General features: G+C 38.4%; 1 long non-coding RNA gene across 2 annotated transcripts in view; it reads right to left on the bottom strand.

The window, feature by feature from the left end:
• Window positions 1–2,542: 2,542 nt before the first annotated feature.
• LOC122204630 overlaps window positions 2,543–23,899 on the bottom strand; it is a 21,450-nt gene continuing 93 nt past the window's right edge. Inside the window, exons 1-3 of one of the 2 annotated variants that reach the window (XR_006195713.1) lie at window positions 23,793–23,894; window positions 21,803–21,952; window positions 2,543–3,034 (exon numbers count right to left, since the gene is read on the bottom strand). This is a non-coding gene — a long non-coding RNA (uncharacterized LOC122204630). Of the gene's footprint in view, window positions 3,035–21,802; window positions 21,953–23,792; window positions 23,895–23,899 lie in introns of those variants that run through there. The other variant, XR_006195712.1, reaches the window with a different exon arrangement.

Below are 23,899 nucleotides of genomic sequence, written 5' to 3'. Positions count from 1 at the left end.
CATTACTTTTGTTCAGATTTAAGATTTAGCTTACTCCTGCTTTGTCACGAGGCATCATAAAATCTTCAAAGATTCTTCAAGCCAGACATATCTCTGTCTCTTCTGTTATCCTGGATCCTAAGTTATTCCACCTTTTATACTACTATTTCATCATATATAATACTACACTCTTAATATTTCAAGTATGAGTGATGACTTATTTCCCAAAGATACTGCAAAATTCGTGAGTTAAATTTTGGAGATTTTTGTTTTTATATCATTATATTTTAGTCAGATTTTAGACAGTTAGATTCTCTGATTTCTCTAACAAGATCTCTGTCTTTTGTATTTTAAGAAATCTTTCTCTATTAAAGACAATATAAGGTAGATCAGAAGAGAACTTGACCTCAAAATATATAGAATGTGGAATGGCCACAGAAGCATTTGGAGACCCTATAGAAAGCAGGGTCTTATTATTACCTCTATTGTTAGAGGTATTGATGATAGGGTTTATGCCACAAAAAATCAGATGGTCTCTATTACAATTACTCCTTGGAATAGCAAATTAAGGGCAGAACACCCTTTGTAAATTTCTTCATAGAATCTACTGAAATAAGCTTGTATTTGCTTAAACTTTGTCTCTTTAGTAGTCTTGGTTCCTACTACCTTGGAAGAAATAAAACTGCTTAAAACATTAACAGAAACTATACACTTCTGTGGCAGAGATAATACTGTGTATTCAACAACACATTTCTTTTCCTTCCTGGATACTCAGAAAGATCTAATTTACCCTCCCTCTTGCATCTAATCAAAGTGCTGTGAGTACTTCTAGACAGGTAATGTCTAGAAGGAATGTGGTAAGGATGGTTGGGTGCCAAGTTAAAAGAGCCCAGATTTCTGATTCACTGTTTTTGAAAAGAGCTCACAAGAAGAACAGCCTGACCAAGAACATCTATCTGCATTGCATTCTATGAGAGCAAAAACTGAAGTTCTATTTTATGAGCCATGAGATGTCAATGTTCTGGTTATAGTGTCTAGCATTAATTATCCTGACTAGAACAACTTGCTTGTATCCACCAGGTAGAGTACTAAATAAATGCTTATTGAGTTTATGACATTTTTCATATTCTAATGCTTGCTAATTCCACTTTAATTCATTTCACGAGGTGACCAAGGCCTAAAGTAGTCTACCCAACACAAACCAAACATCAAAATCATCCCAAACCTTCTAAAATACAGCTTCAGAGATGCCACGCACAGAGATATTGAATCAGTAGGTTTTCAGATGGAGCCCAGAAATCTATACTTGTCATATAGAGAATCCCATGTGATTCTGAGGTACAGCAGCCAAGTTTGGAAAGCCTAGACTACAGCTTTACAAGAGGAAGATAAGGACATACACCATGTCTTTCAGCACCGAGGACAATGACTTTACCACAGAATACATTCTACATTCAATACAAGCTTGTAGTAGATTTGTTAACAGATGCAGGGGCTAACTCTGACAAAATAATGAAGGCAACAATGATTTACACTGAAACAATTTTTCTTTTTCTTTTATTCTACAGGTGTCTAGAGCTCTGTGTTTACTTTCTCCTATCTCCTATCAAAATCCACTCTATCGGGTGGGGGGGAGGGAGTGGATTCCTTCACTACTTTATACACTAAATAATAATATTGGTGTTGCTCAAACTATCCATGAAAAGGGGCCCACTGAAGCTAATACGTTCATAAAATGCAATAGAAACAAATTATGAGAAAATAAAATTTAAAAATCAAAGATATACAAAATACAAGTCCTAATTTTTTTATTATTGGCTTCAAGAGACTTAAAATTACATTTCAAAATATAAAATCAAAGCAAATATAACACAAGAGAAAATAAGTATCATGGACTGGCCCAGTCTAAAGACTAAACTTTACTGAACACTACAAATTATTAAAAAGCAAAATCTTCTACTTGTGGACATTTCCATTTCCACTGACAAAATATGTACACTGCCTTTATTTTAGAAAGCCAGCCATTGGCTAGCTACTGGTTTGGGATAGGGGTATTGAGACAGAGGTGTTTCCCAGGCCCTTCAGAAGTCAGGATAAAGACATCTAGGCCTGTGCTCAGGATTAGGGAGTTGGCTGGGGCATGGGAAGCAAGCATAGGTCCTGAGAGAAAACAGATCAGCAGCAAAATCTTAACAGAATTTTCACACTTTGGCTATGGTGAACTCCCAAGCTCCTCATTCGAAGCAATGTGGGCCCTGACTTGTACCTTTGCTTTCGTTGAGCCAGCTATTAATATCCTGTTGTCAAAATTCTACTAACATGTGAAGGTACCAAACTTTTAAAATGCGGAAATTTTGTAAATGTAAAATTAAGCTAAGTGAAGTAATTTTGTTCAGTAGGGGACATATTTGCTATCATATGGGGAGAAAGTTAACAGGAACTGAGATTGATAATACCAACAAGAAACAGAAACAATATTTTAAAATTAAATAAATGGGTCATTTAGGGACCAACTGACAGATTCTTAATAAAGACTATAGAATGCATTAAACATTAGACTGTATGGAGAGAATGTTTGTAACTTTAATATGACAATTTTACGTGATGAGAAAAACTATGGACTTTGATTTATTGTTTATTGGCACAGTTCTAGAATTATATTCCAGCATTCTGTCTCTGAGACCTTGGACTTGAATTAAGTTGGTGACAGAGTAGAAATAGTACACATATTAGTACACTGTTCATTAAATTGTGGAATAGTTGACAATTTGCATTCCCTCCTGCTTCCCCCCCATATTGGTGCCCTTGACACAGTTTGGAAGCCTCCTCATCTTATCCTCTACTTCAGGTCGTCTGTTTGTCCCCATTCTCTCTAGGGTCTCCTTCCCTACCCCACCACTTTACCTCCCTGCAATTTTGCAAGCTATCTCTATCCTCGTGATTTGGTTTCAGCTTGTAAAACTGTGTCTTTTCCATAATGCAATCAAACCAGAGAGCCTCTGCTTCACAGGTGGGTCTTGTGATCTGCAGACTCTTGTGAGTCTTTGTCCAGTCTCTGTTAAGAAAGTAAAAAAGAACAATGGAAGCAATTATCCTATTGATTTCAGCTATAAATCCTATTTTGCCCAAGTTGTACGAATGATGAGTATTATGTGAAAATGCTGCTCTCTAGTGCAACAAAACTGCAAATAATGTACATCTATTTCTTACAATCCCATCCAACATATCCCAAAAGGTTCAAATCGAACAAAACAGAGGTAATATGGTAGCTGAATCATAACGTAAGTATGGAGAAGAAAAGGGAAATTCCAAGCATAAAGAAGCTGTAGTGGGAATAAATGTGCTTAAGGAAATATTATTTTAGTTACTTAAACAGGGGTCACAGATAAGAACATTACCAATCCATCAATAGACAATTACTTACAGCTTACTATACACTCAGGAATAAAGTGTGAAAACAGAAGAAGTATCAACATGGGCTCCAACTTCAAATAGTTGTTTGCAATTAGGTCCAGGTGAAAAGATAAGAAACACAAAAGTACATATTTGAGAGCTGGGGAATGTGGTACAGATTCAGTAGTCATATGCCACATTGAGCACTTGAAATGTGGTTAATCCAAATTGGGATATGCTGTAAGTATAAAATATAAACCAGATTTCTGAAGCTTAGAATGAAATAACAACATCTCATGAATAATCTCAACCTGATTGCATGTAGAAATGAAAATATCTTTAAAATAACAGATGAAATAAAATATATCATTAAAATTCATTTTACCTGTTTCTAGAAAATGTAAAATTACATATATGCCTGTATTTTATTTGTTAGAGAGCATGGCTTAAAAAACTGTATTTCAAAGGAATGGGAACTTAATAGAGAAGGGAATAATCTGGGTCCCCTAGAAGAAATGGCCCTTGAATATGTTTTGCTGAACTTGGAGAGAGCAGAGAGAATAAAAGGTGTGTCAGATCTGGGAAATGGGTGCTGGGATAAAAGAGAAGGTAAGAAAAGAACAGAGAGAGAAGACCCAGTTTGGGGGCAGGGGCGGGGATTACAGAGAACACCCTGATGAGGATGGAAGAAGAACAAGATAGAGGGAGGGCAGAGAGACGGAGTCGTTAAGGCCAGCCAGAGGCTTAGAGCACCTCAGAAGTAAGGCACCCCTTGAAAGGGTTTGAGTAAGGGAATTTTTGGATAAAAGCTGAAATTAAAAAAGAAAACTCTAGCAGTGAGTTATTTAAACTCTCATCCTATTAGAAGGTTCTTATATCATTATTAAATTCAGATCCCCAAATAATAACACAAAACTAATACCACAAAAGCTCAGCCACCCGATTCAATATGAAATAACACATTCTCACATGTCCAATTAACCTTGCCCTTCAAAGTTTGGTGGTGTGTGTGTGTGTGTGTGTGTGTGTGTGTGTGTGTGTGTAAGTGAGAGAGAAAGAGAGAGAGAGATTTTCAAAGGCTATCACACACAGGTGCTGTGATCTCTAACAGGGAGGGCAATAAGAGAATGGAAAGTAAATAGGAGGCCTGGAAACACTTTCAGATGATGCACCTGAATTAACAGTCCCTTCTTTCATTGTCTATAAAAGAAGCTGTCTTTTCCTGAAAGCCCTTGGAAATGATGAAGTGCTCATCGATAAATATCACTTCCCTTTAAATCATAATGTTTGCCAGTCTGTCTTCCCCTATCTCACTCTTTATGTTGGTCCAGAATGTGACTGTCACAACTATCTGGGTGAACAAGATTGTGAAATGTGGTCATAAAATAAGCGATTATTTTTAAACTCATCTTTGTCACATTGTGATGCTCCACAAAACACCTTTCCCTGGGCTACGATTCATTTTAATTGATCCCATCAGCACCATATCTATATCCTGAGTGCCTTCACAATACCCTCTATTTCCAGAGAAGCCCATCAGGTTATGGGTTTGTTAGTAATAAAAATTACCAAGAAGCAGTCTGTGGACGATAAGAGCAATACAAATTCTAAGGAGAGGTAATAAGAGAAATAATGAGCATCCTTCTCACTCCTTGGAAGTGAACAATTCCGAGCTCCCCGAAGCAACACTTAACCTATTGTATTAAACAGTAATGGACAAATATTAAAAATGCTGATGTCAGCATTTAGAATCTGTTGGCTTCAAAATGTCATTTAAAAGTTAAGTTCTCCTAAGTATTGTTTATCACGTTTCTTTCTACAGTGTTCTTTTCTTACTAGGACAGAGCCTTAAACCCCAGAAGAATAATTTTCCTCCTGTTTTAATGATTTGTTTACTGGTTCACTCCAGAGTGTGAGCTGGAAAAAAGGGAAGTGTCATAAAGTCTTTTATGTACCAGGATTTTCAACAATGTCACAGTGGTAGCACTTCCCATTGCCAAAACTATTTGCAGAGCTGGACAAATAAGCATCCAGCGAGCTGTTATGGGGACCTGATCGCTAACCAGACCACAGGCTGCACACATTTCACCTTCTCCCAATCTTCTTGGGGTGTGTACCCGCTAATCCTTTATGATATATAAGAGAGCGAGGAAAGTGATAGAACAGCCCCAATGACACAGACAGCTCTTTTTCTCTCTAAACAAGAAGAATTAGTTGGACTGAAAGGTGGGCTATTCTAGGGGAGTGAGAAAGAGGTGACAGAATCAGAAGGGCCTGAGAGGGCCATCATTTTAGACTATTTCAGGAAGGAAAATAAGTATAATGTGCTTGAAGTGACTTTGAAGCTCTCTTCTGAAGAAGTCCATGCTGAACTGGGGGCACCTTGCAAGATGCAGATTCTGGAAAGCTAAGAAGACTTGGCAAAAAGGAGGCAGGAGTTAATGTTGTCAAATAGGGAGTACCAGTCTTCTGCCCTCCCATGTTTAGGGCATACAGCCAGCATTACTCAATCACAGCACTGCTATCACAACCCTTGTCAATAAAGGGATCCAGGCACGAACTACTGATAAATGGGCATTTGCACTTGAGGTGAACTCCATTTACCATACTGTTTGGACTTTAGGCTTAAAAGTGAAAGGAACCACCATTTTCCTTTGCAACTTGATTTATCCCATGTCACTTGGAGAAAGGCAGGCAGGCAAAGCTTCAGAGCAGAGCAAAGATAAGTTGATATACAAATACCAAAGACATAATTATTAAAAAAAAATTGTCAACTTCTGAGTCCCCACACTTAAAACGTGCCAGGTATTCTAAGTGTCATTTCTAATCCCCATGATAACTCTTTTCAGGGGGCATTATTATCATTCCCACCAACCCCTCCTTTCTGTGGAGGAGACTGGGACTTGGAGAAGGGACCTTCCCCAAACCAGAGCACTCATAAGTAGCAGAGCTGAGATGAGAACTCTGATTCTCTGATCCCAAGTCCCAAATTTACTATTCTAAGCCATTTCACAAAGTGGGAAGTGGTTTTAGAGTTATGAACTTATTTAACATTTATCTTTTATTTATAGGAAGTGATAGTAGATGTCTATTTATAGAAGTGATATAAAATCTTCCCTTAAAATACATTATATTTATGGGGCACCTGGGTGGCTCAGTCAGTTAAGTGTGTGACTCTTGATTTTGTCTCGGGTCATGATCTCACAGTTCGTGAGTTCGAGTCCTGCACCGGGCTCAGCACTGACAGTGCAGAGCCTGCTTGGAATTCTCCCTCTCCCCTCTCTCTACCCCTACTCTGCTCATGCTCTATCTCAAAATTAGTAAGTAAATTTTTTAAAAAATTAAATAACAAAATAAAATGAATTACATTTCAAAAACCAACACTGATTTAAAGAAAAATATAAGAAAGTTATCTCAGATATTTACAAGGATATGGCAAAAGGCACTGTGTTAATACATCCATTTACTAGGAAATCAAAGTAAAATGGCTTGAAATAGTGATTTTTACTGATCACTTCTTAAAGCTCACACAAAAGAGTACTCAAACCTGGATACACAGGGTGAACAAATAGCTTGCTGGCCTACTGGGCTTCCTCTTCTACACTCTTGGGAAACTCCTATGTTAATCAAGCACTCACAGCCTGGGAAGGAGTTTCTATTCTCAGTAAACTGAAGCTGCCGTCAGGAAATTAAGAGGTATCTATTTTGCACTTTATTCCCTTAAGGTCAGGATCTGTGCTTTTAATAGTGACAATTAGCTAACATATATAATTAAGCCATGCAAGTGAATGAAGGGAAAGCAAGGGGAGGAACCTAGGAGCTAGTTTCCTTCTCCAGACATCTTACATAAACAGTACTCAAAGACTGACCCCCAAAGGTGATTTCTTAAAGTGTCAGGAAGGAAGTGCCGACAATAGGGCAAATGTTTTGAGGACAAGTAGAGTTTCTGTAGAACTCCTGAAATAACATGATGTACAAATGTTCTCATTACCTCCAAAGGGTAACCCATTCATAACTCCAGTAACAGCTGATGTTTGTCAATATAAATTTCCAGAGTGACTTCCTAATTTTTTTTCCATTTTGTTTATTTTGAGAGAAAACTCTTAACAACATCAAACCACCTCTGGCCAATATCATCCACTGGTATCAGCAAATAGCACTAATATGACTCCTCAATTCTAATTCCCCCCCACATTTCAACATTTCTGAAATTACATTATACCTTACACCTGAGTGACTATACATTCAGTGTGGTCTTTCTTTTTCCTTCCTCATCACATCTCACACTTCATTTTCCCCTTGGCATTGAGTAAATATAATGCGTTAGTGGGAATTAGGCTCAGTCATAATTTTAGAAGTATGTCTAGACAAATATAAGCCTCTCTACATATTACTGGCTTTGAAGTCATTTCTTTTTTAAACCATTAAACACTAAAACACGTTGTTAGGGAAAACGCATTTGAACAAGAGACCAACCTGGTAGAAAGAAAGAAAAAATTATATAATCAAAAGAATGCCACTATGTCCCAAAGGTTAGAGTCACCTTACTATCAAGAAAGTCTAGAGCAAGGAGAACCACATAATTCACAAATTAAAATTTCCAGTACTCATTTATCTTTATTTTTAATAATTCCATTTGTGTTCATGTGTTAGATCACAAGGTCATGTGTTACTCTTCATCCTGGCTTCTCATGTAAACTACAAGTAAGTTTTTATGATAATGATGTGTGGGGTTAGCTATTTATCTTCCCGACAAAGAGATACCTACAAAGAAAAACTTATTCTGCCTCTGAGATGGGATGGCATTAAAGGAATGTTTTCCAGATGCTTTTATAAAAAAAAAAAAAGCTTAAAGAATATATGCAACATAAAATTTCAATGTAGGCAAAAAACTGTCAAAAAAAAACCAGTCAAAACAAAGGCTACTTTTGGTGGGAAGGGAGGGGATTGTGATAGAGAAGGGGCTTGAAGATTTCTTCTAGGCACAGGGAGGCTGGCAATGTACTTTTTCTTGACTTGGATGGTGATTACACAGGTGTGTTTACTTTTTGATAATTCACTGAGCTGTGCCTTCTTCCATATATGTGCCATATTCTTCAAATGAAAAAGAAGTTTACAAAATAAATGCAACAGATACAGGATTTCCTATAATATATTATTTGTTGACCAAAAAAAAGGGGAGAGGATTTATTCTGCCTTCAGGTAAACTGAACTAGGGGCTTTAATATTACATTGACTACAGGGTAAATGTTGACACTAAGGACATTAATCTTGATGCTCTCCCAAGTCATTATCTGTTCCCTAGCATTATCAGAATAAAATATATCTCTATAGAAATAACAATTTCTGGTCAATCTCAAAGAGTAACACTAAGCATGGAAATCAGAAATATTGATCTTGTGTTGGTATAAAGATGTTTCTATTGAAGTGAAATCATTTCTGTAAAATTGTACACTTGCTGTTCTAACACACATAACTGGTCCTGGAATTGCATTGTTCAGGAGACACTCACAAGTGAAAATGACTTCTTTCAATAAGCAGGTTCCAACAGGATCGTTTTGGGGTGTGGATGCTAGATTCCTCTATCTCAGGTTACCCAGGTTACTGAGGACTGAGAGTGGCTCAGTAAGTACTAACTCTTCCTGCCCCCAGCACAAAACAGGAATGATTCCATGAATGGGTGCGGCTTTGGACAGGGGTGATGACAAAAGGATGGAGCACAAGAGGTCTTATGTCCCTGGGGACCAAAACTGGAAGCACCAAAAACATGTGTCTATTCTAACCACCAACAATACGTATGGGACATTAAATTGATTCACATGCCAAATTTGCTGGCTCCATCACTGACTTTGGGTGGTGTCTGTTACAGAGCAAACAAAGACATTGAGGGCACAGTGTCTCTTCCCACTCCCAGCCTGACTCATGTTAGAGGGAAAGGGTTGGAATTTCCCCTGAAGGTTTTGCACTCCTGTTGAATAATGCCCCCGCAAAAGGTGCATCCATGTCCAAATTTCTAGAAGCTACGAAAGTCACTCTATTTGAAAAAAGGGTCTTTGCAGATGTAATTAAGGATCTTGAGAGGAGATTATCCTGGATTACGGAAGTGGACCGTAAATTCAACGACAAATGTCCTTATAAGAGACAGAAGAAGAGAAGGAAAGGTGAGACTGGTGTGGCAGAGGTTGTAGTGACATGGCCGGGAGCCAAGGAAGCCAAGGAATGCACCCAGCCACCTGAAGTTGGGAAAGACAAGAAAGGCCTCTCCCCTTGAGCCTTCAGAGGGAATAGAGCCCTGCATTCTGGGCTTCTGCCCTCCAGAACTAGGAGGAAATAGCGTTCTGTTACTTTAAGTCATCCAGGTTGTGGTACTTCGTTATGGCAGCCCTAGAAAACTAACCCAACTCCCAAATACGCACCTAGAGACGCTGCTCGTCAAGAAGCACACAATTCCCTCCTGAATGAAAAATACTCATCCTTTGGTAACTTGCAGGCATTTAGTGTTTCTCTGGGTGGCAAGTGGTAGAATATCTTCCCAGAGGAACCCAAGAGACAGGGTGTACCAGGGACAAGTCACCGCCCCCGCTCTCCTCGTGCACGGATGCCTCTGATGGACAGGGTGTGAGTGCACGCTTGCACTTTTTTATGTCTAAACTATTTCACTGGATGAATCATTATGCAAATCTAATCAATTCAAATACCCAAGAGTAGATGATAACTGTTTTCTGGCTGCTGAAAGGAGCCTAGCTATTACTGGCAGTTACCAAGTAATGTCTTTCAACTCAGTTTTACTGAAAAAAATAATTAATTATCAGGAATTAGGTGCTTTCGGCATCTGCATCATTCTTACTCACTTATCTCAGGCAACACCTGCAGGCTCTTCCCTGTTTCTCTGTTCACTCAGCTCATTCTGGTCCTTATCACTCATAGAAACTTCTGCATCTGCTAGGTACCTGGAAAGGTTAAGCCTGTATCTCTCTTCTCTCCCTGCTTGACTGGGCCCATGCCTTTCCCATCCCCTCCTCAATACTGCCTGAGTCCCACTCATCTCCCTTACCCTAGTTCACAGCATAAAACCTTTTCAAAAAGATACAGAAGCAGCAGGTAAATACAAATGCAAACAATGAGATATCACTTTACATACATCAGAATAGCTACTATCCAACAAAAAAAAAAAAAAAAAAAAAAAAAAAACCCAGAAAATAACAAGCATTGGCAAAAATACAGAGAAACTGGAACCCTTGTCCACTATTGGTGGGAATGTAAAATGATGCAGACATAGCAGAATACAAAAAAAAAATTTGAAAATAGAATTACCATATGATCCAGCAATTTTCTGGGGATATACCCAGGATAATTGAAAGCAAGGTCTCAAAGAGATCTTTAAGCCATGTTCATACCAGCATTGTTCACAACAGCCCAAAGGAGGAGGCAGCACAATGTCCATCAATGGATGAATGGATAAACAATGTATGGTTTACACATACAATGGAGTACTATTCAGCCTTCAAAAGGAAACAAATTCTACATGCTACAACATACATGAACCTTGAGAAGTGACTAAGTGCTAAATGAAATAAGCCAGTCATAAAAAGGCAAATAGGTATGATTCCACTTACACGAGGTATCTAGAGTAATTAATAGAAACAGAAGGTAGAATGATGGCTGGGAAGAATGGCAAGTGGGGAGCTGTGGTTTAATGTGTACAGAGTTTCAGTTGCACAAGATGAAAAGATTCTGGAGATTGGTTGCACAGCAATATGAATATACTCAATGATACTGAATTGTACACTTAACAGTGGTAAATTTTGTTATGAGTATTTTACCACAAATAAAAATTAGAAGAGATATAAAATATTTCAATTAGATAATAATACAAGCACCTACCCAGACTTGGAGCTCTTCTCCCACTGTCTGTATCCCTATCCCTTCCACCTTCCAAAGTTGGTGTGCATCTGGGTCAAGCATTATTTCTCTACTTTTACTTTCCTTCTACTTACCCCCAACCCATATGTAGTATCATCCTGATACATCTCAAAAACACAATGTTGCCTGGAAAACAGCAAGTTGCAAAATACCACTAATGTAAATGTTAAAGTCACACAAACACAAAAGGTAACTTTGAGAAGAAGTGACTGTCCCCACACCTACAGACTAGACACTACTAGAGCGAACTTTCCTCAGACTTAACTTTCTAAAACATTTGAAACAATCTGCCTGCTTCTTGATGAGCAGTGTCTGTACCTCACATTCAAGGTCCTATTTTTGTTCCCTTGCCTACTTGGTCAGATCGCTCACTGGATGCCCCTCCCATTTAGCCTGGCTAAGACCTCAGTCTTTCCAGTTATGGCTTCACCTCCTGGGCAACACCGTCATAGACAACTTATCATGGATTCAATACCTAGCCCTGGGATCCTCCTGCCTGTGTGTTCATTGCCACACATGCCCCTACCAGATCCCAATGGGTGGGCCTCAGAAGCTTCAGTGATTAACAGATGATGTTGAAAATATGCATTTTTATTTTAGGTTTATGTTAAGATTGGCTTTATGCATTATGGAAATACCTGAACAATTAATTAAACTATCAGAGAAAAAAATCGAATCAAACACTGACGCCGAGACACAAAGCTGAGTGTTTGAGCCCTTCTTATGGCAAGAAACTAGCAAGTTATCTGATCATAAACACTTTACTTTTTCATATTCATCCTCAAGTCCATGTGTGACTTGGATGACCCACTCCCAGGGATGGAAAAATTATTTCACTTTTGTATAGAAAAGATCTTCGGTTTTTAATGAAGGCTTCATGGTCCAGTAATCTGACCTAAAAATCAGAAAGCCAGAAAGATGTGTGACAAGCTTAAATGCTTTCGCTCTTTACTTTTCTGCATAAGGTAAGTAATTTTTATAAGAGACTACAGTGCACTCTGTATATCAGCATTTTTGGTTTTGCAATTGAACTACATGAATGCAATGGCGCTGGTAAGCAAAAGCAGGGCTGATGTGGTTTTATAAGTGTCTAACAAATCCATCATTTTGCTCCCAAGTGTCCTTATTTCCCTTACATAGATCTCAGACAATGTAGTTCACTGTCTTCAGAAACTATGAAGACCTCTGACTTTATAATCTTACACCTGAATCAAAACTCTGCTCCAACACTCTTTAGTAATGGGCCCTGAGAAAATTGCTTTACTTCTCTGAGGCTTGATGTGTCACGGTATACGTATAATGAGGTTAATAAAAGCCACCTGACACGGACTGACCACATTAGTGGTAACCTAGCTGAAGCATGTAGCACAGTGTCAGGCATATCATATCATGACCAAGGTTTAACACAACTCTTTTGACGCCATTTCATGAAGATCAAATAAAGGTTAAGGATAAATGCAAAGAATCTGTTAATTTGGTTTTTTGTTGCTTTTGTGCGTGTTCATTGGTTTGTTCCTGTTGTGGCTGATTTGATCAGTTGTTTCTCTAAATTAGTGAAATCGATCTACTGGTTTGGCTATTAACGTGAATCACAGCCATTTACAATTAATCCATATTTACAGTATCGCGATGGAAAAAATTCCCTTTCTTCCCTCTAGGTTCTGTGGCTGACCTAATAATTAAATTGACATAGGACAGATTACCAGGGGAAAAACAAATTTAATTTCATATGTACTGGAGCCACAAAGATATGAGACCCAAGGGCAAGTCAGGCCGTTGAGGAGGCTTATACGCCATCCTAAGCTGGGAAATCAGGTAGGGGCCTGGGACTTCAAAAGGGAGAAGGGTATTCACAGAACGGCAAGAAGAGAAGGTGTTTGGTAACTGATGTTTGCCCTGCCATCTCGAGAGGTCATTCAGATAAAAAGCTATCTCTGGTAATAGCTCTTTCTAGGCCAGACCCCCTATCTAAATTCTTTTAGGTAGTTAAGGGAGAAGTAAAGGTTTTTCTTAAGTCTGCTCAGTCTTGATGGACTTCGGTTCAAGATAATCCTCATACCAAAGTGGTGGATTTGGGGGTGGCAATACCTGCTCCCCTTCAATGGGTTACTACTAGATAACTTTCTAGGGAAAAAAAAGATGGCAGCTGGATCCCCAGTTCACACGTACACCAGGATAAACTCCAAATGGATCAAACACTTATAATGAAACAAGAAAGAACTACAAGAAATATGGAGAATTTTTTATAAACTTAGAGTAGAGAAGGCCTTTCCAACTATGACTCACAATTAAGGTGTCATAAAACAAAAAAAGATCAACCAAACAACTACAAAAAAAAATACCAAAGCAAAAACAAAAACAAAAACCATGTGGCAAAATCAAAAGACAAATATAATACTAGAAATTAATTGCAACTCATTCTCCAAAGGGCTAATCTCCATAGTTGTAATAAATTGCTAGAAATAAAAAAAAAAAAAAACCACAGACCAATAATCCAGTAGAAAAAACTGGGCAAAATATAAATCAGGGGGAACAAGGAAATACAAATGATCCTGGGGAAACATATTAAAAGATTTCAGTTGTAATCACAATAAAAGGCAATGCAAATAAAAACAAAGCAACAATATAGCACACCAAGTTACAATATTTTGCCTATCACATCCTCAAATATCCAAGCTCAGTTAAACATCTGGCGAATTTGTGGGAAATAGGGACTCTTCATTCACTATCAGGGGGAGTGAAATAATACAACACCTACAGAGGGAAAATTGGGAATCTATTTAAAAATTATAATTGCATTTATTCTAGCAACCCTACTTTTGGGGATTTATCTTAAGGATATACCTGTGCACTTAGAAAATCATGTACATTATTCACTTTGTAGTAAAATTGTAAAAGCATGAAGCAATTCGTACAGCCATCTAAAGGTGACTGGTTATATAACTATCATTCAGCCACAGAATGGAATATTCTGCAGCTCTTACATGAGGAAGACCTCTGTACACTGACATGGAAGAAAAACAGATGGTTGAATGAAAAAAATACAAAACTGGCCACAGAGTATGAGAATGTTGTCTAAGAAAGGAAGGTGATATGGAAACATATGTATATTTTCCTGCATTTTCATAATGAGATACCAGATGAACACAAAAAAATGAATAGAAGAAAGTGGTTTCCTACAAAGGGCAGGAGGAACAGAGCAGATGAGGACTAGGGTGGAGCAAGATTTGCCAGTGTATTAATTTTAACATCATTTGGATTTTTTAACATGTGAATATGTTATCTATTCATAAGATTAATCTTGATTTATTGACTGATTACCCGCTACATAGAAAGCCTGGTGAGTGGCACTATAGTCACACTTTCAAACCAGCTAGCATGAATATTTGTAAGCATCTATGTGCTAGACATGATGTGCTGTACACACTCGTGGGAGGTTGGGGAGGAAGAGAACTCATGGTTTATAAATTACATGCGAGTAAAGGTCCCATCCTTGACTTTGTACTGCTTTTCCTCAGGGCCTACCATGGATATCATCTGAGGTGACACAAAACATATATAAGGATAACTATCAACAGTACGGAACAGTGCTAAACAAATACCGAAGGAAAAATGTTCTAGACCAGAAGAGGGAAAAGTCCCAGTGGCCGAACTGGTCCAGAAAGGCTTCAGAGGAAGAAAAACTTGAAGTGGGCCTTGTGTATCATATAAATTAAATCTTTCTCACAAAAGTTCTTCAGTAGAAAAAGTTTTTTTCAGAACCGTTCTGAGTATGTTGATTTTCCTGAAGCAGGTGAGAGAGGAGCAAGGAGATAGGAAGCACATGCCCCATCATTTCTACTCAGTTCTCAAAAAAGTGAGTAACATTGCAACATTCGCTTTTCCTGGTCATGTTAGTCCTTCCTCAAAACGAAATTAGTACACGGAAATGAGAGTTGGATTGCAAGTCACAATTTTAAAAATCTCACTTCTTCATTTTATTCCTTTCCAATTTAAAAGTTTCCATCATCTCAGGGAAGCTTTTCTCCTTGACAGCTTTCACAGTCATTTTCTCTGAATGGGTTGGCCAGAATCAAGAGAGGAATCTTAAGTTTCCATTCCTGTCCTACACCTACAAAGTGGTTTTACTTTGTAAATGCTCTTCAAGCTGCAGCAATTAAAAGAGGGAATGCCATCTTGAAGGAGTCATTTGTCAAGACTCTCAGGATCATACTGTCCATCTATTACCTGAATGGCCTCTTTGGCACAGCTTAGCTCACCCCTGAATGCTTCCCAGGAGAGGAACTCTCTACCAATGTCATCTTGGTGCAACTCTGTCAGAAGTTCTTATGCTGAGATGGAAAAACTCTCCTTTCTTCAACTGCCTGGTTCTACTGCTAGCCCCAGAACCCTACAGACAAGACAGATTCATCTCACAGGAGTTAAACTAGGCACGCCAGAAGAATCACCCCTCTTACATTAGCCTGGAGTCAGCGTATTGAGGTGGCATAGGGAAGGGCAGTAAATAATGTCTTGTTGTAGGGGCACCTGGGTGGCTCAGTCGGTTAAGCATCCGACTTCAGCTCAGGTCATGATTTCACTGTTCGTGGGTTCAAGACCCTGTCTGTGCTGACAGCTCAGAGCCTGAAGCGTGCTTCGGATTCTATGTCTCCCTCTCTCTCTCTGCCCCTCTCCTGCTTGTACTCTGTCTCTCAAAAATAAATAAATGTTCAAAAACAATTTTTTTAATTAAAAAAACAATAATAATGTCTTGTTGCTGTTGTTCCTGTATGGTTCTAAACAAACCTGTATCGGGTATGCATTTAAGTTAATTAGGTAACAATATTTTGATTAATTGCAAAATAGGGTATGTTGAATGTACTAGTTAGTCATCTAGTTAACCAAATTCACTTGAAAAATAATGTTTTCAGAAGTGTATCTTAAACATGTAAAATAAGTAGAATAAATGTCTTCCGAGCACACACTCCCAAATATTTCAGTAGTTCCCCGTTAGTTTAGGTCCAAGGTACTCAAGGAAACAATTCAGAAGTGATAATCAACAGACAAGCCGCCTTCTCTTCCACCAAAGTAACGGCCACATAGAAATGAGGTCTTTGAACACATTCCTGGAGAAGAAGACTTATTTTGAATAAAGTGCTATCACCTAGGTTAGTAATACCCCAAGCAAGTTTTATGGCTCTCTAAGGAAAGAATTAGCCTACTCATTTGGGAATTTAGTGGTGTTTGGAATGCAGAAAGTGACAAGGAGGTTGGAAATGGATTGGCTTTGGGGCTTGTTCTGCTATATAAATAATAATGAACCTTTTCCGACATGAAGTAATATGAAATGAAAAAAAATAAAATAAAATCTGTCCCTAGAGTATAAAATTACCTCATAACCCAATTTGCATTTCTCTACTCCAAGCATATTTTCTGGGAGTTCTACTTAGAGAGAGAAAGCTGCTGAATGATAATTAATTTTAACAAGCACTTGGCACACAGAGCTGGACAGTACACAGGCTGCCTGCCCTAGAGCGAGTAGGAATTTGAACTCTACTTTTTACGGTGTTTTTTTTTTTTCCATAATGACAATATTTAGGCATGAAAATGATCAGGACTTCAACTTTACTTTGTTCTTTCTTTTTTTTCTTCATTTGGATTTGTCATCCATTTAATTCAACTTAAATGCACAAGCAGTTTGTAAACACTGTTAAGAAATGTGGGAGATAATTGGATCATGGTGCAGCAACACCAGAAGGGCATTAGGTATTTGCTACTCATCAAAGAGACCATTCGTTTTTCTTTTCTTTTTCCCCCTGTGTTCAGAAAAGAAGGAAAAAAAAGTGCACATCTCCTGACTTATAACTTATAGTTCATTGGTGAAAAAAGTACTTTAGAATGAGATCTTTATATCATTTCCCATGCAGTATTTTCATTCTTTCCTGAAGCACTATTTGGTAAAAGCAAGTGATAGTCTTGAGATGTGATCATCAATGTTCCAGCACTATTTCTCGTTTATACCCCTGCACGTGGAATACTGGCAAGCAAATAAGGAGTCGTTTCTGAAGAGGATATTAATTTTGAGAGAACTAACACTTTGATTTGATAGTAATAACTCACCTCTCATCTATCCATCTAGCTTACTGTTCTATACTAAATTACGCATGTCTACAGGTTTATAATGTATATGAAAAATTGCAAAATCTTAATTTTGACAGAAAAGACATTCTTTAATTTCCCAGGCAAGCTACTAAAAAGATGAATATCTCTCTATGTATTTTCAGATGAAAAATAATGACATACTAATCCATGCCTTCTTATAGTTTCGAAAACAGACTCACTACCTGTGACTCAGTTCCTTGCTCTCACAAAGGGAACTAATTAACCTTCATGATTAACAACTCATCAAATTCCATTGCTTCTATAAAGGCAATATTTTTTATCTTTCATAATCACATTTAAACTCATAATTAGTGCCATGGATAAAACTGTAGGTTAAAAATAATGTCTGAATTTCTTAACCTCTTCCTTTGGAAGTTCATGAAATGTTTATCTAGAAATCTTGACGCTTAAGTGGTCTGTTATTTTTGTCACCTACAAACACAATAATGTTCAAATTAAGCTTTTCCTTATCAGGATCCCTTGATCTTGTGCCATATTTGGAGCTTAGCAAAATTCTGCAAAGTCAAATCTATGTATAGATTAAAACAATTTTCTTAATTTATTCTTGATTCTGATGGGAACTTTCTTAAATTGCACTCAATATTCACTGAGAATCTAATACAATCAAGGCACTATGCCTAGAAACAAGGGGAAGACAAAGGTGAATAAGAAAAGGTCCCCGCCCTCAGGAAGATTTCAATCTGGTGAGGACATAGATTATATTCATTTTACATTGTTAGTTATAGATCTGCCCCAAACTAAAGGTATGACCTTGAGAGAGGCCTTCTTGTTCTTGCCTTCTCAATCTCTTCATCTATAAACTAGGGATCAGGCTTAGATTTATTCTAGAAACACCAACTGAGCATCTACCATGGGATAATAGTGGCTAACCCTAATGAGCAATTACCATGGGGCAGGTTGCAGGGTAAACATTTTATGTGTATTATCTCATTTAATCTTCAAAGCAATCCCAGTTTTCAAGGGGAGGAAATTGAGGCTCAAAGATGTTAAGTGACTTGCCCAAAGATACAAAGTAGCTAAGCCAGGATTCAAACCTAGGCTAGCCTGACTTCAAAGCTGATGATGCCTTTAAACAGTATATTGTGTTTTTGCCACTATCTTTAATGGTTTCTAATTTCTTTACTGTTAAGTTTTTTATTTTAATTTCACTGTAGCTAACATACAGTGTTACGTTAGTTTCAGTTGTGCAATAAGTGATTCAACAATTCTATACATTACTCAGTACTCATCATGATAAGTGTGCAAATAGTGTCTAATTTGAATATTATATGATCATTATTTGCCCTAAAATTGTAAAATGTAAATACAAAGAGTTTGATTTTAATATTAATAGCAAGAGGAGTGGAGGTTAAGGGTGCATAACTGAATGTCACATTGATTCCAACCAAGGAAATCCAAGGAGACTTCCTGGAGGAGGCAACATGTGGCTGCAATTTCCTCTCACACACACACACAGAATGAACTGGAGCAGTAAGGGCATTCCAGGCCAGTGTATTATGTGAGTGGTCACAAAGCTGTAAACGCTCATGGATCTGCAAGCAACTAGTAGAAAGGGCAGTAAGAATGAGGCCTTGAAAACTCAGCTAGAGACAGACTGTGGACAGCCTTTAGTCATGCTAAGGACCCTGAACACTATGGGAAATAGGGAGCAACTGAAAGTTGTGCATGAGAGTGAAATGATTGATACCTTTTTGTTTTGAGTTTATTTCTTTGGTTTGTTGTTTTCAAATATTTACACCCAATAAGAACAGTGAGCAAAACTGCCAAACACAAAATGAACATCCAAAACTAGTGATACTAAACACTAGCAACAAAATATTTAAAATGTCATTTTCAGGGGCACCTGGGTGGCTCAGTCGGTTAAGTATCCAACTCTTGATTTTGGCTCAGGCCATGATCTCACAGTGGCAAGATTGGGCTCTGTGCTGGGCATAAGGCCTGCTTAAGACTTTCTTTCTCTCTCTCTCTCTCTCTCTCTTTCTCTCTTTCTGTCTCTCCCTCTCCTCTTCCCCTACTTGCTCACTCTCTCTCTAAAAAAAAAAGTAAATAAAAAAGTAAAATGTCATTTCCAGAAGAAAAAATTTTAATAGCAACACAAAATATAACTTGGGGAAAATGTCAAAAAATATGTGAAGCATCTTTTCCATGAAACTTATATAACCTCATTAAAGAATATATGAGGAGTTGTAAGTAGAGCGATACGCCATGCTTATAAATGTAAGGACAATAAATTGACCTATAAGTTCAGTACAACTCCAATGAAAACCTCACAAAGGTTACTTGTGGAAGGTTAGAGGCCAGTCATTACAGTCATATGGAAAACAAAGGGTCAAGTTTGTCAAGAAAATTTTGAAGAAGAAAAAGGGTAGATGTTAAAACTTCACAGATGTCTGATTAAGAGGTACAAATTTCCACTTATAAAACAAATAAGTCACAGAGATGAAAAGTACAGCAGAGGGAACATGGTCAACAATATTGTAATAACTCTGTAAAGCGACAGATGGTGACTGCATTTATCGTGGTCAGCAATGAGTAATATATACAATTGTCCAATCACTATGGTGTACTCCTAAAACTAATATAGCATTGTATGCCAACTGGACTTCAATTAAAAAAAAAAAAAAAAAAAAAAGATGTCAAAACATTTTAAAACTAAGTGACCTGAGATTGCTCCCAAGGACAGTTATTGTTTTGTTTCTTTTTTGTGCTAACAAAATTGTGTGGGAAAGGAGGTAGGAAAGATGACATTGATGACACAAAAGACATGAACTCTGGAGCGCCTGGGTGGCTCTGTAGGTTAAGCATCTGACTTTGGCTCAGGTCATGATCTTGTGGTTCGTGGGTCTGAGACATGCATCGGACTTTGTGCTGACAGCTCAGAGCCTGGAGCCTGCTTCAGATTTTGTCTCTGTTCCTCCCCCACTCATGCTCTGTCTCCCTCTCTCAAAAAATGAGTAAATGTTAAAAAAAATTAAGAACAAAAAAACGACATGAGCTCCTCACCCACTTCAAATCAAAGTGATCCTGAACCTGAAACACTATCACTCTGGCCCTTGAATAAGGACAAAGGCCTTTTTCAAAAGAAGCCCTTGCCTGACAGGAGCCTGGCCTAAGGATAACAATTCTTAGTAGGAATCAAGTTGCAGTTAGCCAGCTGGCATTTATATCTGATATGTACCAAAAACAAAGGAGTCATAAGATGAAATTGTAAGCCCACCTATGGGCCTGGGTCATATAGCCTGTGACAAAGTTGAGAGGCAGAAGCCACACATGAAGTAACTAAAGAACTTACTTAAAAGCAACATACGAGTAAGCGTAGTGAAGTACAAGCATAAATGAAAAAAATGCTGAGAGCTGCAAGTGAGGGTTCCGACAGGCAGATGGACTCAGGGAGACATTCTGAAATGGGCCTGGGAAGGGTCTGGCTATAGAGGGAGTCACTGCCACTTATCTGCCACTACTCCACTGTGACTCAGGCATTACAGGACAGCACCAAAACTATCCCCCTGCACTATCCACTGCATCTAAATTCTGTCAAATTATGACAACTTACCAAGATATAACTTCAAAATCTGTCTTCCTCTACAAGAAATTGGCTAATGAACTTGTCTAAGATTTTTTTAAATGTTTATTTTTGAGAGAGAAAGTGCAAGTGGGGGAGGGGCAGAGAGGGAGACACAGAATCTGAAGCAGGCTCCAGGCTCTGAGCTGTGCGCACAGAACCCTGCATGGGGCTCAAACCCACCAACTGTGAGATCATGACCTGAGCAAGAGTCAGATGCTTAATCAACTGAGCCCCCCGGGGGCACCTTATCTAAGATTTAAGAAATCAGTAGGCTTGTCTTCCAACTTGTTCTCTTTCTTGTTATGGGTTCTAGGATGCTGCAATTAACTAGGAATTTCTTCTCCCTGGGGACTCTTTATTTTGGGCCTTAGATCTTTCACACCTGTTGCTTGTGAGGTGCACAGCACCAGCACAGAAGGAACAGAGGTTAGTACCTCGTGGAGGATGTGATTCTCCTCATTGAGAAGTTTATCATTTATACAATGGTGAATCCCAGAAGGACATGAAAATACACATGGGATCCTAATGTTCTCTCACAGGGTGTTGCCTACAATGTGCATCATTAGAGCCGTTGTGGACCCATTAGAGCTTTCTAAACCATTTATATCACACTAGATCACAGAACTAACTTAATAGATCGTAACTGGAAGTACCTCGGCTGGGTGCTGGCTCATTTATATTGCAACCAAAAGGCAATGCACCATAAAGTACATATTGATAAGTCTGCAATGAATAAGGCAACCACATAAAATCTCATTACTTAAAAGAAATTAAACTCACTGTGGTTTATATAGCAATATTCCTCATCCATGTCGACATCAGATAGTTCCCATGCCAGTCACAGTTAAATCTAATTTGCTGTAATCCTGGTAAATGGGAGGTAATCAACAAATCCTCAGCTCCGGCTCCAAAGCAGCACATAAGACATTTCTGAAATACATTAGTAAAGAGAGGATGGGGAGGCTTCCTGCCAATAACTGACATTTGTTATGTACCAATAATATTCCCTGGGTTCTGATACTCTATTTATTGGAATTATAAATATGTACACAGTTTAAGAGATTTACAAGTCATTTCTTATTTCTTCTGTTATCCTTGCATGATTACTAAAACCAAAATTAAAGCCACCCTTGTGTGAATGTGCTATTCTAAATTCTTAGCTTACTTGATCTCAGGTTAGCCTCACAACAACCTGGTGAGAAATTATTCTGCTTGCCATTTTGTAGCTAAGGAAACTGAGGTAAGAGAAGGTACATACCTCAAAAAACAACCAAACAAACAAAAGAGAGAGAGGGAGAAGTTACATGCTGCCCAGTCTCACAACTGATCAAAGGCAAAGACAGAATTTATACCAGATCTGATTCTAGAGCCCAACCTCTTAACATCTGCTTCACTGCTCTCCTAGTTGAGCCTTTTTGTATGATTGCTAATTAATTACACGTGGATAGGAGGATAGCTCAAAATTTCTAAACAGGATCTTGGAATATTAGTCGAATTGGAAATGGAGGACTAAGTCTCTTACTTGAAGAAACATTTCAATAACAAAACGTATTTTCACTAGATGGCTGAGTTATTTGGGGTGGTTTATTTGGGCTGATTGACAGAGTCTGGAGGAAATAAGGGTTAAAGCCAGATTCCCAAGCCATCCTTCGGTTCTGCTAACATGGATCACATTACTATGTATTTAGTATCATTTTCTCTTTGGTTCCCTGAAGAAGGAATGGACGCTAGGATATCTGTCCTATTTTACACCTTCCAATGTAAAATTTTACACCATACAAGTACTGTGGATCACAGTACTAAGTCACAACTACCTTCTCCCTCTTGAGTTTTTTGCTCTAATCCACTGAAACACATTGACTAAGGAGCACAGTACCGAACACACAATAGGAACTAAATGAATGGTACTTATTTGGTGCTATGATATAAGCATACAGCACTGACTGGGTAAGGGATCTAATTCTGCAAAGGGTGTTAAGTTTGAGGGAGTCATTTGTGTATTTATTCCTTCTTTTCTTCCTCAATGATAAAGATGTGCTGTATGCTTTTTTAAATATTTTTTTAATATTTATTTATTTTTGACAGAGAGAGAGAGAGAGAGAGCGAGAGAGAGAGAGCGCATGAGTTGGGCAGGGGCAGAGAGAGAGGGAGGCACAGAATCCAAAGCAGGCTCCAGGCTCTGAGCTGTCAGCACAGAGTCCAACGCGGGGCTCAAACTCACAGGCCGTGAGATCATGACCTCAGCCCAAGTCGGACGCTCAACGGACTGAGCCACCCCAGGCGCCTCTGTGCTGTATGCTTTTTAAAGATGAAAAATGTTAAGTGCTGTTCCTCTGTACCATGGATATATACACCTGCATACCAAAGGCTAATCAACTCGAGGCTTAGAAACAAATCATACGGCACATCAAATAGAATGGTGAAGTACATTATCGAAGGCCAAAAAACCCCAACATCTCCACGTTGCGCAACTAGCAAAAATGACGTTTAAAAGTGTGAAAATCAAGCTTAAGAAAATGCTTGTACGTAAGGAAGACAAAACTGTGGTGACTAGGTTTTGCGGGAAAAGGAAATTACCTAATCAGACTTGAAGTGAAGTTACAGCACACTTAATAGTGTCATAAGGAAAAAATAAATCCATTAATTCAACACACTTATTGAGCGCCCACTACCTGTCAAAGCACAAACCATTCACAACTATCAACTCTGCTTTCTCGGGTCTAAGCAGCTTTCCTCACTAATGACACCACTATCTCGGCTAACACCTTACCCCCCATTTTCACCGCACGCGTCATCGAACAAAGGCAGGGAACAAATGGAGCCCGCCCTCTTCCACATGCCTCCCGCCTTCACGTAAATGCAAATCGAAAACTTCAA

Source organism: Panthera leo, chromosome D4 (assembly GCF_018350215.1).
Source record: "Panthera leo isolate Ple1 chromosome D4, P.leo_Ple1_pat1.1, whole genome shotgun sequence".
In the NCBI taxonomy this organism is placed as follows: domain Eukaryota; kingdom Metazoa; phylum Chordata; class Mammalia; order Carnivora; family Felidae; genus Panthera; species Panthera leo.
The sequence above is the reverse complement of the archived record's forward strand: the minus strand, read 5'-3'. Positions and strand labels throughout refer to the sequence as shown.